Consider the following 18188-nt stretch of genomic DNA (forward strand, 5'->3'; position numbering starts at 1 on the left):
AATATAGGATCGCATAGCATCATGTTCGGGTACAGATAAGTTGAAAAGCCGACCCTTGGGAAATTTATACCCAGGCATCAACTCAATTGCACAGTCAAAGCTCCTATGAGGAGGCAAAGACGCAGACTTACTCTCACTAAAAACATCAGAGAAATCAACCAGATAATCAGGAATATCATGAGACTGAGGAGAGGTGGAGAAAACAGGAGCGTCCCTAAGAACACACTGACAACCCCAACTCACCACAGACACAGATTTCCAATCCAAAACTGGGTTATGAGTTTGCAACCAGGGGAACCCCAGAACAATAGTATCATGCAAATTATGCAGCACCAAAAATGTACAATTTTCTTGGTGGTCTGGGGCAACTCGCATTATCACCTGGGTCCAAAACTGAGGCTTATTCTCCGCCAAAGGAGTGGCATCAATACCCCTCAAAGGAATGGGCATCTGCAGAAGCGTAATGGACAAACCACAATGTTTAGCAAAGTCCAAATCCATCAGATTCAGAGCTGCTCCTGAATCCACAAAATCCTTAGTGGAAAATGTGGACAAGGAGCAGATCAGAGTAATTGCCAAAAGGAACTTAGGTTGTATACTGCCCACAGCAAATGTGTGTGCAAAACGTTTCTCTCGTTTAGGGCAGACAGAAATAGTATGAGAGGTGTCTCCACAGAAAAAAACACAGCTTATTGCGCCTTCTAAACTCCCGACGTTGCGCCCTAGACAAAACCCCATCACATTGCATAGGTTCCGACATTTGTTCAAAAGGTGGCAGCGCCTCCCGTGTAGTTTTACGTTCACGTAAACGCCGATCAACTTGAATGGCTAATGACATAGAGCCATCCAGACCAGAGGGAACAGGAAATCCCACCATAACATCTTTTACGGTCTCTGACAAACCTTTCCGAAAGAGAGATGCCAATGCACTATCATTCCATGTAGTAAGGACCACCCACTTTCGGAATTTTTGACAGTACAACTCTGCAGGATCCTGACCCTGGTTTAATGCCAACAGGGTTCTCTCAGCTTGATCAACGGCATTAGGTTCATCATACAACAACCCCAAGGCCTGAAAAAAATGCATCCACATTAGTCAGAATAAGATTTTCAGGTGTCAGAGAAAAACCCCAATCTTGGGGATCGCCGCGCAGCAAGGAGATGACAATTTTAATCTGCTTCACAGAGCTCCCAGATGAATTAGGCTTCAAAGCAAGAAATAATTTACAATTATTCTTAAAATTCAGAAATTTAGACCGATCCCCAGAAAACACATCAGGAGTAGGAATCTTGGGTTCGGCAGCATGTGACTGAATAAGGTAGGTGGAAATTCCCTGTACTTCAGCAGCAAGCTGCTCCACATGATCAGACAGTTGCTTAATCTCCATTAGGAAAAAAATCCTCCTACGGCCCCAGAGAAAAAGAGGAAAAAATACATAATAAAAAAAAAAAATTCTGACACTTTTTTTTTTTTTTCTTTCTCTAACAATTCTTTCCTGCTTTTGAGTACCCTAGAATCTGCGGTAAGGCTGGTGATTCTGTTATGAATGGGAAACCGAGGAGGAAAAAAAGACAACAAGCTAAGTCTCAGAAAACCAGAGAAGCTGGTAACTATGCAGATTGCAGATCCCTGATCTTACCAGCACAACTAGCAGCAGTCGTGGAGCATTCCTACGTTGGTCCTAGACGCCTCGACACAACCGGAGAACTACATAAGCCTAAAGCAGGAAAAGAGGAAAACTAACTGCCCCAGAGCAGACCCCAAAGGAAAGACAGCCCCCCACATGTATTGACGGTGAAACAAGATGAAAATACAAACAAAGGCAGAAAAATAGGCTGAGCAAACGATGGGGCCCGGCTAACTAAAAAGGACAGAAAAGGAAAGACACTGTCTGCAATCTGCAAAAAAAAACCTACAAAAATATTGTCCAACACTTCTGATAGCAAAATTAACCCTGAAGTCACTAGACTTCTAAACCTATATCAGCACTCTGAAATATTCTGAGACAGTGCAAAAAAGAGGCCAATCTAATAAGGGACAAAAGCAGATTGGCAAATACTGATTAATAGGAGTGGAATTTCAGCATAACCCCAGCAGGGGCAGGCTGATTACACAAAAAACTGAATTGACCAACAAGCGCAAGTGTGAACAATAGCAAAAAAACAAACTTAACTTGAGAAGACTGGAAGAGAGCTGAAGTCCAGGACCTGAGAAGCAGACTGAATCACCAGCACCCGGATAGGGCGTCAGCTGTCTTATATCCAGTCTGATACTCCAGAGATCCAATCGTTATCTTCCTCATCAGGTGGCAGATCACTACCACTTAAACCAACAGCACTACCTCCTGTCACCACCAGAGGGAGAACGGAAGGGGAACTCTCAACTGGTGGAGCAGAAAATGAGTTCATGACAGCACTCCTCCCTTCGATTCCGTTTCACAGTCCCCCCTGCTGGCCTGGAGTGGAACTGTGTTGCATGTATAGGTTAACTGCGAGAGAGACCCTTCACTGCTTCCAAGCATGACCTCACCCTCCCTGGAGGAAGGCAAAGCCACTGTGGCGGCCATACTCCTGGGAGCGCCACATTCCCCCCTAGTGCAAGTCAGCACTCCTGGGCTGATAAAAGAAAACATGAATAACATATAACAAATATAATTGTACAAGACTTTGAAAAAATGAAAAATGTGCAAAAACCACAAGCTCCAAAAACAGTCCTATGATGACAAGTCCAAGCATCAATGTCCATGGTCTATTCCTGGGCAAATGGTGAACTATATACAGATTGGTGACCACTGACCACACAAGTCCTGTGGTACAATGTCCAAAAAACAAAACTGGCAAATTCCAAAGGAAACTCTTACAGGTTACCTGTAGACACAAAACTTGAAAACAGTTACATATATACACAATTTCAACATTTACATAAACTTAGCTTAGATACGATATCTGATGGGTGGTATACCTTGTGTAGTACGGGTAGACCTGCGTAATACTGGTGTAGTGGGTAATGTACTGGATACACTACTGGTGGTTCTGCATTGCACAAGGATTCTAGATTGTCTGTGAACTCTTAGACTCATCATGGGCTCCACTGCTGGTGTGGCATCTGCTGAGTGATTTTCCTGATCTTCAGGATTTTCTTGAGTCACTTCTTCCTGTGCTACCAATTGGGGAAATGTCAACACTGGCACCAGTATTACATCATTTACTTTAGTCCAATTTGCAGGGAATTCTCCAAGTATGGTGCTGACCTTTTCTTCTTCTATGGGCTGGATGTTATCTTGTTCTTCCATTCTTTCTTTTAACTGGTCAGGACATAATTTCAAATGATCCCTTGATATTGCTGCTGAGGTTTCTCCTCCATCTTTACTAATAAGGCACACCTTGGTATTGTCAAAATTTGAGGGTAGGATGGTGTAGGGTTCAGCTTCCCATTGGTCATCCAATTTATGCAGTCTTCTTTTTCTCTTGAGGACTTGTTCTCCTTGTGACAAGGGAACTGCAGGTGCATGCTGATTGTAGTGCCTTTCTTGCTTTTGTCTTGCCTGAGCTAAACTATTTTCCACACATTCTTGTACTCTTCTGTACTGTAGCTGCCTCTCTGTGTCCCAGTCAGCATCTGGTGACGTCACTTCAGGTGTAAGGACTCCCATGTCCAAATCAATAGGCAGCTTACCAGGCCTTGCTCTCATTAGGTAGGCTGGAGTGCAGTTGGTGGAATTCACAGGAATGTGGTTGTAGAGGTCTACCAGATCTGGCAACTTTTCTGGCCACAGATTCCTCTCCTCCAAAGGCAAGGTCTTTAGCAGGTCAATCACTACCTGGTTCATCTTCTTACACATGCCATTGGTCTGTGGGTGATACGGTGTTGTCCGGATCTTCTTACAACCATACAAGTTACAGAATTCCTGGAACACTTCTGCCTCAAAGGCGGGACCTTGATCTGTAAGCACTTGCTCAGGATATCCATGTGGTCTACAGAAGTGCTGTTGGAATGCTCTGGCTGCTGTCCTGGCTGTTTGATCTTTGACAGGCACAACTACCAGGAATCTTGAGCAGTGGTCCACAATTTTAAGAGCATAGATGTAGCCTGACCGGCTTGGAACCAGCTTCACATGGTCCAGGGCTACCAACTCAAGTGGCTGGTGATTGGATGTAGAGGAGCTCTCTGGCTGTTTCGATTCTTTCTGCGCAGGTTACATTGTCCACACTCCCGGCACCACCTCTCAATGGCTTTCCTCATACCAGCCCAGTAGAACCTCTCCCGGAGCAATGCTTCCAACTTCTTCCATCCGCAGTGTCCAGCTCCATTGTGGTATGCTTCCAGGACCATTGATGCCTCTCTCTTTGGGACTATCACCTGCCAAACCAGCTCATGAGTGCGGGCATTGATACTCCTCCAACACAGCTTTCCTTCATAGATGAACAGCCGGCCTCTCTCCTTCCACAACTGCTGAGTTTCTTCAGGAGCATCCGACTCTGGGTGTCAGGGCCGGCCCGAACCTATAGGCGAACTAGGCGGGAGCCAGAGAAAAAATAGGAAAAATTATAAAAAATCTTTTCAAAAGGCAAAAAGTTTTAGGGATGGAAAGAAAAGTGTACATATTTAAGGGCAAACATGACACAAGAGAGGTTGGTTGGGTTGGCAACAATTTCGATAGAATCTGAAGTTGCTAAACAAATTAATCTCGGTGACTTAGTGTCATCCTTTTCAAAAAAAAAAGGCAAGGAAACAAAAATTTTAATTACCTATGGTCGTTTTTGTTTTGTGTTATTGATTACTTTGTATATATTTGTCCTATACAACTTCTCAGAAGATTAAAGAGTTAGGAGAGAGTTAATTAATCATTGTTGTTGTGGTTTATTTTGCTCCTAAATTTATATCCCAAGTTTTCATCTACTGCCAAGAATAGTAGGGGCGCAACAAAATAGTTTCGCCTAGGGCGCCGTAATCTCTCGGGCCGGCCCTGCTGGGTGTGAGTCAGCTTGTGAAAGTAGCTCCTTCACCAGGCGGCCTGCGGGGTCATTATCCTGAGTTTCTGCCCAGTCATGATGGGGCAATGGATTTAGGGTGACCTCTTTCAAGCCAGACCGTCTGTTTCTCACTCCTTGAGCACGTTGGGCCGCAAGTGGCCGGTGGAAGGGAGGCAACTCTATTTCTTCAAGAGCCTCAGGGTCTTCTCCTGCATCTGGTAGACTAGGCATTCTGGATAGCACATCAGCATTGGCATTCTTGTGCCCTGCCCGGTACTTGATGGTAAACTCATAGTTAGACAGCTGAGCCATCCATCGCTGTTCCAGTGCACCTAGTTTTGCAGTGTCCAAGTGAGTCAACGGGTTGTTGTCCGTGAAGATGGTAAACTTGGCTGAAGCTAGGTAATGCTTGAATCTCTCAGTCACAGCCCAGCCTATGGCGAGGAACTCCAGCTTGAAGGAACTGTAGTTGTCTGGGTTCCTTTCAGTGGGACGAAGCTTCCTGCTGGCGTAGGAGATCACTCGTTCTTTGCCATTCTGTACCTGCGACAGTACTGCTCCTAGTCCCACGTACTTCATGGAGGTTGCTGGGCTTTGGCCAGTCCCGGATGACTGTGACTTTGTCAGGATCTGGTGCCACACCTTCTGCACTCACTACATGACCGAGGTACTGTACCTTGGGCTTCAGAAGGTGGCATTTGGAAGGCCTCACCTTTAGGCCATAATTGGACAAGGCTTCAAACACCTCAGCCAGGTGCTCCAGATGATCTTCATAAGTCTTGGAGAAAACAATGACATCAAGGTACAACAGGACTGTCTCAAAGTTCATGTGTCCCAGGCAGCACTCCATCAGCCGTTGAAATGTTCCTGGGGCGGTGCAGAGCCCAAATGGCATATAATTGAACTCACAGAGACCCATTGGAGTGGTTTTCTCCTTGTCTGCCTCTGCCACGGGAACCTGCCAATACCCACTGGTGAGATCCAAGGTTGAAAAGTAGCAGTTTTAAGTGCAGCTAATGACTCTTCAATTCTGGGTAATGAGTAGGCATCTTTATGTGTAATGCTGTTAATTTTCCTGTAATCAACACACATTCTCATGGTACCATCCTTTTTCTTTACAAAAACTATTGTAGCTGCCCAGGGGCTACAACTGTCTCTGATGACCCCTGCTTCCTTCATCTCTCTCAGCATACTCTTAGCACATTGGTATTGTATTGGGGGTATAGGTCTGTACCTCTCTTTAATGGGTGGATGGTCTCTAGTGGGGATATGATGTTGGACCCCTTTTGCCTGCCCAAAATCTAGTGGGTGTTTGCTGAATACCCGCTCATACTCTTGTATCACTCTGTAAACCCCATTTTTCTGGTATGAAGGTGTAGAGTCAGTCCCCACCTTCAGTTGCTGGCACCACTCCTCCATCTGCTTCACAGAGCCATTGTCCTCCACCTGATCGGATGAGACCAAGGGCTCTGCTGCCTGCAAAGAGTTGTTATTAACAGTGAGCAGCTTAGCAACTGTGGCGTACCGAGGTATTGTGGCCTCCTCCTCCCCACAATTCAAAAGGCGTACAGGTACTCTCCCTTTACGTACATCAACCACCCCTCTGGCTGTCAGGACAGTGGGCCTGCTAGCAGAATATACTGGTTCTACCAATGCCTGGTAATCCTTCCCTCTGAGGCCTATGGCTGCCCGACACCAAATCAACATTTCACATCAGGGCGGTATTGCAGTGGGGAAAGCATCACTCACTCTGACACTACCAATTTCTCCGCCAGAGAGTTCTACCTGCTGTCTTTGCATCAGGGCCTTGATCTCCTTCTGCAGGACTCGTTGTTCACTGGAACTAGCAGTCTCAGCCACCTGTTGCAACAAGACAATAACCTCGGAAAGACAATTTTCAATTACATTTGTACCAAGAGTCATCATGGAATTACATTCTCGTCGATCAATATCCACAACTATCAGACCTTGAGATTTTAACTCCACCCTCCCCACTTTAACAGTAATTTCTTTACATCCTATCTGTGGCAAAGACTGGCCATTACTGGCAAGTACTGTTAGTTCATCCGTGGGGCCACGGGTGAGTTCAGAATCAGCCCAATACTGCTTGTAGAGGATATAGGGCATAGTGGTCACCTGGGAGCCAGTGTCCAGCAAAGCGTTCATGAGGATGCCGTCAATCACCACTGGAAGGATCGGTCTCCCTCCCACATACTTGGCTCGCCATTTCCTTGGGCCTTGTGGTCCTACTCCTGGGGGTTGGCCCTCTGCCCCAGGGGTTGCTCGTTTAAAGGACAAAATCTTGCAAGATGACCTGCCTTGTAGCAGCGACGACAGATGGGACGTCCGTCCTGGTCATAGCGATCGTTGTTCCTTCCTCGAAGTGGCGGGGTTCTCCTCCCCCGGAGCCACGGGACATCCTCTGGACTGGAAGCAAGCTGGATCTTTTCTTTGAAGGACACCTGCAGGGACTGCACGGTTTTAGTAAGTGCAGCCATCCCTTTGGTCAACTCCTGGACCTGAAGACGCAGCTCTTCTGTAGGATCTTTAGCCAGAGTCTGTGCATCAACCTCCACAGGGATGGAAGGAAAAGATGTTGCTTCCTGATGGTTGGTGATTGTTGGGCGCCTAGGGGGCGCTGGACGGCTGTCAGTTGATTCCTGCAGGACCCGAATAGCCCTGTCCTTAAAATCAGCAAAGTCCAGATCAGGTGTTACGGTTGCTGTAGCGGGAAGGTACGTAGAGGCAACCCGGAAGTGGACCCTCTGGGTCATGGCTCCAGAGCCCCCGAGGGCGAGCGCCCAGGTGAGGACCACCCCCTATACAGGGAGTGTTAGGGGCAGACCCCCAGGGGATGGAACCGCGACAGCCGGAACCAAAGGGGCGACTAGGGCTAGGCAGGAGTGGAGGCACAGGCTTATCCGTACAGTGAGCACAGGGGAGCACAGAGAGCGTTGAGCGCAGGACCGGAGCATAGCGGGTGCGAATGGCTGGAGGCTGCAAAAGAAGAAACAAAAAGCGGAAGGATGTGAGGAGCAGGACCGGGGAGGAGTAGGAGCAACTGAGGACACAGTAAAGCAGGAGAGCAGAGGGAGAACTGATGGAGGCAGCGAAGGCAGAGGCAAGAATAGGGGTGCAAGGACTAGGAGCACAGCGCAAACAGAGGCAGGGTAAAAGGGCCTGGAACACGGAGGGTGCTGCAAAGAGACAGCGTCACCACATTAGAAGAACAGGTGTCTTACCTGTCCAGACACCGGCCATAAGTAGCGCTGGGTGCCGCCATGTTGGAGGCGCAGCCAGCGCGTCATGTTACCCAGGGGGCTGCGCGCCTGAAGGGAGGCAGTGCGCAGGCGCCTGCCACCGGGGGATCTGGAGGCCGGGCGCGGGGACGCGCCAGAGAGCAGGAGCACGCCGGGAAGTGTGCGCCGCAGGGTAAGTGGAGCCCAGGGGCGTAACAGTACCCCCCCTTTACGTCCCCCTCTCCTCACGCTGGAGAGAAATCGTCTCATAATGCGAGGAGCATCAATATTCTCCTGGGGTTCCCATGATCTCTCCTCAGGACCGAAACCCTTCCAATCCACTAAAAACAGGGTCTTTCCCTTAACTGTCTTCATAGCCAATATATCCCGAACCTCAAAGGTGTTATCCGAGCTACAAGGTTGGGAGATTTGGGAAGGCGCAGAGTGGTATTGGTTAAATACTGCAGGTTTGAGGAGAGATACATGAAAGGTATTGGGAATCCTTAGTGAGGCGGGCAATTTCAATTTGTAGGCCACGTCGTTGATGCGACTTAAGACCTCAAAGGGGCCAATGTAACGAGGACCTAATTTATAGGAGGGAATCTTCAACCTGACATGCTGAGAAGACAACCAAACTCTATCCCCTGGGCGATACGGAGGTGCGTCTAGCCGACTTTTGTCAGCATACCTCTTCATCCTGAGGCTGGCACCCTCGAGGGCTACTTTGGTCTCCCTCCAAATCTGAGAGAAGTCCACAGACAAGGAGTCCGCTGCCGGTACACCCGAGGTAGGGGACACAGGAAGGGGAATGCCGGGGTGCTGACCAAAAACCACAAAAAAGGGAGATTTGGAGGAGGCTTCACTTGGATGGTTATTATACGCAAACTCAGCCCAAGGAAGAAGTGAAACCCAATCATCTTGGTGCGCATTGGAAAAATGCCGGAGATAGGATGTTAGTGCCTGGTTGACTCGCTCGACTTGACCATTAGACTGGGGGTGGTAGGCAGAGGAAAAATCCAAAGTGATCTTCAGCAACCCGCAGAGGGCTCGCCAAAAACGGGAGGTAAACTGGACTCCTCGATCCGAGACAATATGCTGTGGAAAACCATGGAGGCGAAAGACATGGAGCAGGAAGATCCTTGCCAACTCAGAAGTGGTAGGAAGACCAGGTAGAGCGATAAAGTGAGCCATTTTGGAAAATCGGTCCATGACAACCAAAATAACCGTACATTTAGAAGAAGAGGGCAAATAGGTGATGAAATCCATCACAATATGAGTCCATGGATTGGTAGGTACAGGTAACGGATGTAGGAGTCCCGAAGGACGATGTCGTGGTACCTTGTTCCGGACACACGTAGGACAGGAGGCGATGAAATCCTGGACGTCCCTGCGAAGCGAAGGCCACCAATAATGGCGGGAGGCAAGCGAGAGAGTCTTTTAAACTCCAGAATGTCCTGAAAATTTTGATGAGTGGCTCCAACGAAGAACCTTGAGTCTATCTCCACTCCGAACAATGGTTTTACCAGATGGTGGGGAGACTAGGCTTAGAGGGGCCACGGTAAGGATTTTGGCGGGGTCGATGAGATGTGCTGGACCCTCCTCCTTATCCACTGGCTGGAACGACCGTGACAGGGCATCTGCCTTGATATTCTTATCCCCGGGTCGGAAGTGGAGTTCGAAGTCAAAGCGTTCGAAGAACAAGGACCATCTGGCCTGCCGTGGATTGAGCCTTTGGGCGGACTGAAGATAGGCCAAATTTTTGTGATCCGTAAAAATGATGAACGGATGGAGAGCACCCTCGAGAAGATGGCGCCACTCTTCAAGAGCCATCTTTATGGCCAAAAGTTCTCTGTCTCCAACAGCATAGTTATGTTCGGGAGTGGAGAAAGCCTTTGAAAAGAATCCGCAGGTGAGAGTACGCCCGGAGGAGGTCTTCTGCAGAAGAACTGCTCCTGCTCCCACCAAAGAGGCGTCAACCTCTAAAATTAATGGTCGACTGGTATCTGGACGATGGAGTACCGGAGTCTTCGCAAACTCCTGCTTCAAGGTTTCAAAGGCAGCTTCAGCATCAGAGGGCCAATGATTGGGATCGGCCCCTTTGCGAACAAGAGCCGAGATGGGTTTAGTCAACGAAGAAAAGTGGGGGATAAATTGCCGGTAATAATTGGCAAACCCCAAAAACCGCTGGATAGCTTTTAGTCCGAGGGGACGCGGCCACTTGAGAACTGCCAAGACTTTCTCAGGGTCCATCTCTAACCCTGAGTTCGAGACGATGTAACCAAGAAACGGCAACAAAGTCTGCTCAAAGAGGCACTTCTCCAACTTGGCAAAAAGATGGTTCTCCCTAAGACGTTGTAGGACTTGGCGAACGTCTCGGCGATGTGTGGCCAGATCTGGAGAGAAGACTAAGATGTCGTCAAGGTTGACTACGACACAGGAGTAGAGGAGATCTCGAAAGACATCATTAACGAGTTCCTGGAATACTGCAGGTGCTTTGCAGAGCCCAAAGGGCATAACTAAATACTCGTAGTGCCCGTCTCGTGTGTTGAACGCCGTCTTCCACTCATCTCTAGCACGTATGCGAACCAGATTATAGGCCCCTCGTAGGTCAAGCTTTGTAAACACATGTGCTCCTTTCAGCCGATCAAAGAGCTCAGAGATGAGTGGCAGTGGATATTTGTTCTTCACTGTGATGCGATTCAGGCCACGGTAATCGATGCAGGGACGCAACGACCCATCCTTCTTCTTTACAAAAAAGAAGCCCGCTCCTGCAGGGGACGATGACTTGCGAATGAAGCCCCTGGCCAGGTTGTCTTGGATGTATTCAGACATGGCTTGGGTCTCCGCCGAGGAGAGAGGATAAATCCTACCCCGAGGCGGAGTGGTGCCGGGAGCGAGCTCAATGGGGCAGTCGTAGGGTCGGTGCGGCGGTAGAGTCTCGGCCTCTTTCTTATCGGAAACATCCACAAAGGCACTGTAGGCAGACGGTAATCCGGAGAGAACAGGAGAGGGAAGGGGGGTACCCACAGGACGCACCGGCAGCAGACACCGAGCCCGACAAGACTCCCCCCAGCGCAAAATGTTGCCGCTATTCCAGTCTAAGGTGGGCTCGTGGAGTCGTAACCAAGGAAGACCGAGTAGGATAGGATGGGAAATACCTGCCAAGACAAAAACGTAATTTTCTCCCTGTGTAGGGCTCCTACCTGCAACTCTATCTCATGAGTGACATGAGTAACTGTCTCGAGCAGGGGTCAACCATCTACGGAAGCGAGGCTTAGGGGGTTCACTAAGGGCTTCACAGGAACAGAAAATTTGTTGACCTCCTCAAGCCTAATAAAATTTCCGGCGGCACCCGAGTCCACATAGGCCACCAGAGAAGCCCGCTTCCCTTGAACATGCAAGAGGACAGACAAAGTGAGGGGTAGAGAGGTATCAAAAATGCCCAGGAAGGCCTCTCTTACTTGGCCTAGGCGGAGGAGTTTTCCGGACTGTCAGGACAGGTTCGGAGCAAATGGGAGCTGCTGCCGGAGTAGAAACAAAGACCCTGGAGGGTTCTCTCCCTGCAACGCTGGTCAGAGAGCTTCAGGCGGTCCACCTGCATAGGTTCAGGGGCGGAGGCTGAGGAGAGAATCCTGGGTCGGGGACTGGGTGTTCTGCGAAGAGAAGATAAAGGACGAGAGGCCCTTCTCTCCCTGGCCCGTTCCGGAAACCGGAGATCTATCCGTGTGGCCAGGGAAATCAAATCCTCCAGAGCTGTATGGGTATCTCGACCAGCGAGCTCATGTTTAATACGACTCGAGAGACCTCGCCAGAAGGCGCCCACCAACGCCTCGTTATTCCAACCTAAGTCGGCGGACAAGGTCCTGAACTGTATGGCGTACTGGCCCACGGTTAGTGAACCTTGGCAGGGGCTAAATACAGCCTTGGTGGTGGAAGCTAACCGACCCGGTTCGTCAAAAACCCGACGAAAAGTGTCCATAAAAATGGATAACTGGGTAACCACCGGGTCATCACGCTCCCAGAGGGGATTGACCCAAGCCAGAGCGTCTCCCTCTAGGTGAGAGATGATGAAGGCCACTTTGGCTCGGTCAGTGGGGTACTGCTGGGGCATTAATTCAAAATGAAGGCGGCACTGATTTAAAAAACCCCAACACAATTTGGCGTCACCGCTATACTGGGGTGGTTTGGCCAACCGTGGAGGAGGATAGGAACCCGCAGCAGGAGGGGCAGAGGCGGCCGAGTGCAAAGCGAGCAACCGACCGTCCACTGAAGCCATATAGCTGAGGATATGGGACTGGGTATCACGCTGCTGCGCCAATTCTTGTTGTAAGCCAGCCAACTGAGCGGCGTTACCAGGGTCAGAGGATTGGAGAGCGGAAAGACGCGAGTCCATAGTTTTCATGAAGGACATCATGCGTGTCTGGTTCTCCCGAAGGAAAACCAACTCCTTTTGGGCAGCCGTGGCTCCAGCGGGGTCCATGGCCTGTTCTTACTGTTACGGTTGCTGTAGCGGGAAGGTACGTAGAGGCAACCCGGAAGTGGACCCTCTGGGTCACAGCTCCAGAGCCCCCGAGGGCGAGCGCCCAGGTGAGGACCACCCCCTATACAGGGAGTGTTAGGGGCAGACCCCCAGGGGATGGAACCGCGACAGCCGGAACCAAAGGGGCGACTAGGGCTAGGCAGGAGTGGAGGCACAGGCGTATCCGTACAGTGAGCACAGGGGAGCACAGAGAGCGTTGAGCGCAGGACCGGAGCGTAGCGGGTGCGAATGGCTGGAGGCTGCAAAAGAAGAAACAAAAAGCGGAAGGATGTGAGGAGCAGGACCGGGGAGGAGTAGGAGCAACTGAGGACACAGTAAAGCAGGAGAGCAGAGGGAGAACTGACGGAGGCATCCTCCTTTTTTCATGGTCTGTTACTAGGCATTGCTCCCACTAGCCAGTTTCCTACTCCACACTGATGAGGGGCAATACCCCGAAACAGCTGTCTGTGGATGGATACCATGTTTTGGCATAGGTGGTTTCCTTCACTGGAGACTGCCATTCCCGTGGTTGTTCCTTCCCGGTGAAAGACCTGCTAGTCACTGCCTGCGTTGAGAAACATGTGATGGTGTCTCCGCGGCTTATATATTTGCATGTTTTACATATTTCCCATAAGGGATGGGAGCAGTGCTCTAGAATCACTGCGTTGAGAAACACGTGATGGTGTCTCCGCAGTGTCGGATGTTGATCTCCATGAGGTCATTCATCCTCCTTTTTTCATGGTCTGTTACTAGGCATTGCTCCCACTAGCCAGTTTCCTACTCCACACTGATGAGGGGCAATACCCCCGAAACAGCTGTCTGTGGATGGATACCATGTTTTGGCATAGGTGGTTTCCTTCACTGGAGACTGCCCTTCCCGTGGTTGTTCCTTCCCGGTGAAAGACCTGGCTAGTCACTGCCTGCGTTGAGAAACATGTGATGGTGTCTCCGCGGCTTATATATTTGCATGTTTTACATATTTCCCATAAGGGATGGGAGCAGTGCTCTAGAATCACTGCGTTGAGAAACACGTGATGGTGTCTCCGCAGTGTCGGATGTTGATCTCCATGAGGTCATTCATCCTCCTTTTTTCATGGTCTGTTACTAGGCATTGCTCCCACTAGCCAGTTTCCTACTCCACACTGATGAGGGGCAATACCCCGAAACAGCTGTCTGTGGATGGATACCATGTTTTGACATAGGTGGTTTCCTTCACTGGAGACTGCCCTTCCCGTGGTTGTTCCTTCCCGGTGAAAGACCTGGCTAGTCACTGCCTGCGTTGAGAAACATGTGATGGTGTCTCCGCAGTGTCGGATGTTGATCTCCATGAGGTCATTCATCCTCCTTTTTTCACAGTAAAGCAGGAGAGCAGAGGGAGAACTGACGGAGGCAGCGAAGGCAGAGGCAAGAATAGGGGTGCAAGGACTAGGAGCACAGCGCAAACAGAGGCAGGGTAAAAGGGCCTGGAATACGGAGGGTGCTGCAAAGAGACAGCGTCACCGCATTAGAACAGGCGTGTTACCTGTCCAGACGCCGGCCATAAGTAGCGCTGGGCGCCGCCATGTTGGAGGCGGAGCCAGCGCTCATGTTACCCAGGGGGCTGCGCGCCTGAAGGGAGGCAGTGCGCAGGCGCCTGCCACTGTGGGATCCGGAGGCCGGGCACGGGGACGCGCCGGAGAGCAGGAGCGCGCCGGAAAGCGCGCGCCGCAGGGTAAGTGGAGCCCGGGGGCGTAACATCAGGGTTTTGCAGAGTAATGATGCGCAACTGTCCTCTGTGGGTACTGGATAGGAGTCCTTCAATGAACTGCTCCTTTAACAGTTTATCTTCCTCCTTCACACTGTCAGGATCAACTTGCTTAACTGCTCGCAGCGCCTCCTGCAGGTTAAGAGCATAATCCCTGATACTGTCCTGCGCTCTCTGCTTACATCCAAAGAATCGCATCTTGATTTCAGCTGCAGTGCGGGTGTCAAAGGTGCTTCTCAACTTGGCTAGATAACAGTCTCTTTGTCAGTGTCCTGCCAGGCTTTCACCTCTCTCTGTGCTGCACCCGTTAGCTGTCCAATGAGAATGTTCACTTTCTGGCTTTCAGACAGAGGGTATACTTTAACCCCTTCCTGACATCCGACGTACTATCCCGTCCATGGGACCCGTGGATGGGATAGTACGTCTACCGCGATCAGCGGCAGCGGCTGATTATCACAGCTGACACCCGGCACAATGTGTCAGGGGTGGTCACGGACCGCCCCCGACACGTTAACCCCTTGCACACTGCGATCAAACATGATCGCGGTGTATCAGGGGTTAAAGGGAAGCATCGGCAGGGAGGGGGCTCCCTCCGTGCTTCCCTGAGCCCCCCACGGCAGCGCAATGTGCAGCGCTGCTGCGGGGGGCTACTTTCCTGCAGGCCCCCGAATCCAAGATGGTGACGGGGGCCTTCGGGGGCCTGCAGGAAGCTGGCTTCCTCAGTGCCTGCAAAGCGCAGTCATGAGGAAGCCTTCTGCACTGCCTGTGACAGATTGCTGATCTGTCACAGTGATCTGTGATGTGACAGATCAGCGATCTATCACAGGACAGTGATGTCCCACCTGGGACTATTTAATAAAGTTAAAAAAAAAATAAAAAAAAAGTGTTAAAATAATTAAAAAAAAATCGCCAAATAAATTAGAAAAAAAAAAAATATTCCCCCAAATAAATCCATTTTTTGGAAATAAAAAAAACCCAAAACAATAAAAGTACACATATTAGGTATCACCGCGTCCGTAACGACCCGTGCTATAAAACTGTCCCATTAGCTAACCCTTTTAGTGAACCCCTTAAAAAATAAAAATAAAAAAGGAAGCAAAAAATAATGATTTATTATCATACCACCGAACAAAAAGTGCAATAACGCGCGATCAAAAAGACACATATAAATATCCATGGTACCGCTGAAAACGTCATCTTGTCCCGCAAAAAACGAGCCACCACATAGCATTATCAGCGAAAAAATAAAAAAGTTATAGCTCGCAGAACAAAGCGATGCAAAAATAATTATTTTTTATATAAAATAGTTTTCATTGCATAAAACCGACAAAACATAAAAAAATGACCTAAATGAGGTATCGCTGTAACCGTACTGACCCGAAGAATAAAACCGCTTTATCAATTTTACCGCACGCGGAACGGTGTAAACGCACCCCCCCAAAAGAAATTCATGAAACGCTGGTTTTTGTTCATTCTGCGTCCCAAAAATCGGAATAAAAAGCAATCAAAAATTGTCACGTGCCCGAAAATGGTACCAATAAAAACGTCAACTCGTCCCGCAAAAAATAAGACCTCACATGACTCGGTGGGTCAAAATACGGAAAAATTATAGCTCTCAATATGTGGTGATGCAAAAACTATTTTTACAATAAAAAGCGTCTTTTAGCGTGTGACAGCCGCCAAACATAAAAACCGCCATAAATAGAAAATCAAACCCCTCGTTATCACCCCCTTAGTTAGGGAAAAATGATAAAATTAAAAAAATGTATGTATTTCCATTTTTGCATTAGGGTTAGGGCTAGGGTTAGGGTTAGGGCTAGGGTTAGGGCTAGGGTTAGGGCTGAGATTAGGGTTAGGGGTGTGTTGGGGTTCGAGTTGGAGTTAGAATTGGGGGTTTCCACTGTTTGGGCACATCAGGGGCTCTCCAAATGCAACATGGCATCTGATCTCAATTCCAGCCAATTCTGAGTTGAAAAAGTCAAATGGTGCTCCTTCCCTTCCAAGCTCTGCCATGCGCCCAAACAGTGTTTTACCCGCACATGTAGGGTATCAGCCTACTCAGGACAAATTGCAAAACAATTTTTGGGGTCCAATTTCTCCTGTTACCCTTAGGAAAATAAAAAATTGGGGGCAAAAATATCATTTTTGTGGAAAAAAATGATTTTTTTATTTTCACGTCCGAGCATTATAAACTTCTGTGAAGCACTTGGGGGTTCAAAGTGCTCACCACACATCTAGATAAGTTCCGTGGGGGGGTCTAGTGTCCAAAATGGGGTCACTTGTGGGGAGTTTCAATAGTTTAGGTACATCAGGGGCTCTCCAAACGCACATGACACCCGCAGACCATTCCATCAATGTCTGCATTCCAAAACGTCACTGCTTCCCTTCCGAGCCCCGACGTGTGTCCATACAGTAGTTTCTCCCACATATGGGGTGTCAGCGTACTCATGACAAATTGGACAACAACTTTTGGGGTCCAATTTCTCCCGTTACCCTTGGGAAAATGAAAAAATTGGGGACTAATTGATCATGTTTGTGGAAAAAATACGATTTTTATATTTTCATGCCCGGGCATTATAAACTTCTGTGAAGCCCTTGGGGGTTCAAAGTGCTCACCACACATCTAGATAAGTTCCTTAGGGGGTCTCGTTTCCAAAATGGGGTCATTTGTGGGGGGTTTCCACTGTTTAGGTACATTAGGGGCTCTCCAAAGGCAACATAACACCCGCAGACCATTCCCTCAAAGTCTGCATTCCAAAACGTCACTACTTCCCTTCCGAGCCCTGACGTGTGTCCATACAGTAGTTTTCTCCCACATATGGGATGTCAGCGTACTCAGGACAAATTGGACAACAACTTTTGGGGTTCAATTTCTTCTGTTACCCTTGGGAAAATAAAAAAATTGGGGACTAATTGATCATGTTTGTGGAAAAAATACGATTTTTTTATTTTCATGCCCTGGCATTATAAACTTCTGTGAAGCCCTTGGGGGTTCAAAGTGCTCACCTCACATCTAGATAAGTTCCTTAGGGGGTCTAGTTTTCAAAATGGGGTCATTTGTGGGGGGGTTTCCACTGTTTAGGTACATTAGGGGCTCTCCAAAGGCAACATGACACCCGCAGACCATTCCATCAAAGTCTGCATTCCAAAACGTCACTACTTCCCTTCCGAGCCCCGACGTGTGCCCATACAGTAGTTTTCTGACACATATGGGGTATCAGCATACTCAGGACAAATTGGACAACAACTTTTGGGGTCCAATTTCTCCTGGTACCCTTGGGAAAATAAAAAAATGGTGACTAAAAGATCATGTTTGTGGAAAAAATCCGAATTTTTTATTTTCACGCCCGGGCGTTATAAACTTCTGTGAAGCACTGGGGGGTTCAAAGTGCTCACCACACATCTAGATAAGTTCCTTAGGGGGTCTAGTTTACAAAATGGTGTAATTTGTGGGGGGTTTCCACTGTTTAGGTACATCAGGGGTTTTCCAATCGCGACATGGTGTCCAATCTCAATTCCAGCCAAAAACGTCAAATGGCGCTGCTTCCCTTCCGAGCTCTGCCATGCGCCCAAATAGTGGTTTACCCCCACATGTGGGGTATCAGCGTACTCAGGACAAATTGCACAATAACTTTTACAGTCCTGTTACCCTTGGAAAAATAAGAATTGAGGGTGAAAAGATCATTTTTGTGGAAAAAATATGATTTTTTAA

Source organism: Dendrobates tinctorius, unplaced genomic scaffold (assembly GCF_039654945.1).
Source record: "Dendrobates tinctorius isolate UK_male_01 unplaced genomic scaffold, ASM3965494v1 ptg000231l, whole genome shotgun sequence".
Lineage (NCBI taxonomy): Eukaryota > Metazoa > Chordata > Amphibia > Anura > Dendrobatidae > Dendrobates > Dendrobates tinctorius.